The following is a 1565-nucleotide window of genomic DNA, read 5'->3' on the forward strand; positions in this document are numbered from 1 at the left end:
TGAAAAGCAATCGAGAAAGACTCCAGAACTGACCTCTGGCTTTAACATGCACACACACATATGTGCACATGCACACAACATATGAATACACACAGAGACAAAAAATGCAATAAAAAATGTAAAATATCAATTTTAGATAAGAAGGAAGGAAGAAAGGAAGGGATGAGGAGGGAAGGGAGGGAGGGAGGAAAGGAAAGAGGAAGAGAAGGGAGGAAGGAAGGAAGGAGAGAAAGAAGGAAGGGAAGAAGGAAGGAAGGAGAAAAACCAAGGAAGGAAAGCCAACCAGGGGAGGAAGATGATGATTTCTAGTTGAAATACATTGAACTTAAGATGCCTGTAAGAAAATGCCCTCCAGCAGCCGATGGTAGAGACAGAAAGAGAGTTTAAATGCATAGAATTGGAGCTCATCAAGAGAGTATTTTAATGCAGAGATATACTTATCAAAAGCACCAATATGTAAATGGAGATAAATGTCAGGGGCTGGAACATGCCTCCTAGTGTGATTCAGCTGGGAGGAGGTGGAAAAACTACTCTCTACAGAGAGAAGCATTAGGGGCCATTCTTCTGAGTGAGCGATATGTGCAGTCAGTACTTCCTATATTGTCTCACCACAGTGGGCAAGGGGAGTTGGTATGGTGCTTGATTCCTACTTTGAGCTACAGTTCTAGCCCTTGCTACTTCCCAGTCACTTCCCATTCTAGTCCCACACACACCTTTGCTATCAGAGCCAAGCTCCTTGCTGCCCTTCTGGATCTTGGTGTAGTCTGTCCTTCTTGTGTATTCTCCATCCTTCCTTAGAGGGATCCAGTTCCAATATTGCTGACACAGGTGCTCGCTTCGGCAGCACATATACTATAATTGGAACGATACAGAGAAGATTAGCATGGCCCCTGCGCAAGGATGACACGCAACTTCGTGAAGCGTTCCATATTTTTAGAAGGGTAAGGAACTCTTCCCACCCATGGAATGACAGATAGAATACAGAACTTGTCTTAGCCTGCCCAGGAGGAAATGGCGGGAAGGATTTCCAGAGGACATAACACAGGGTCTGAGTCTTTAAAATGAAGAGGAATTACTAGAAGTGTGCATATACATGTGTGAGAGCGCAAGCAGAAGTACACATGTAGCATGTGCATGTGTGTGCTAGGATGGGGGCAGAGTAGGCGTCCCACAAAGATCTGTATAAGCAAAATGCACATTGAGGCATGAAACAGCTTGGAGATCTTATTTGGAGAAGTAAAACTCCAGAAAGGGACTAAATGCCCAACTATGAATAGCTCTGCATGGAATACTAAAAATATAATCCTATTATAAATGGGGAGAAAAAAAACACAGATACAGGCTTCTAAACACCTGGCCCCACCTGGAGCCTCAGGGACAGCAGCATCCAAAGCCCAAGGAAAAAACAAAACAAAACAAAACAGAAAAAATTGCTGACACAGAAGAGTCGTTTATTGCTATGACCTTCTTGAGCAGAGTGATGCAAAGGAAGCTTCTGATAACTATCACTGACCACAGTAGCACAGCCAATGAAGGAGAGTGGAGGATAACTATCACTGACCACA

General features: G+C 43.8%; 1 non-coding gene across 1 annotated transcript; it reads left to right on the top strand.

The window, feature by feature from the left end:
* The first annotated feature begins 828 nt into the window (after positions 1 to 828).
* On the top strand, positions 829 to 935 carry LOC116084054. The gene has a single exon (XR_004116016.1). It is a non-coding gene; the product is annotated as a U6 spliceosomal RNA (small nuclear RNA).
* The last annotated feature ends 630 nt before the right edge of the window (positions 936 to 1565 follow it).

The sequence above is a fragment of the Mastomys coucha genome, unplaced genomic scaffold (genome assembly GCF_008632895.1).
Source record: "Mastomys coucha isolate ucsf_1 unplaced genomic scaffold, UCSF_Mcou_1 pScaffold8, whole genome shotgun sequence".
NCBI lineage: Eukaryota > Metazoa > Chordata > Mammalia > Rodentia > Muridae > Mastomys > Mastomys coucha.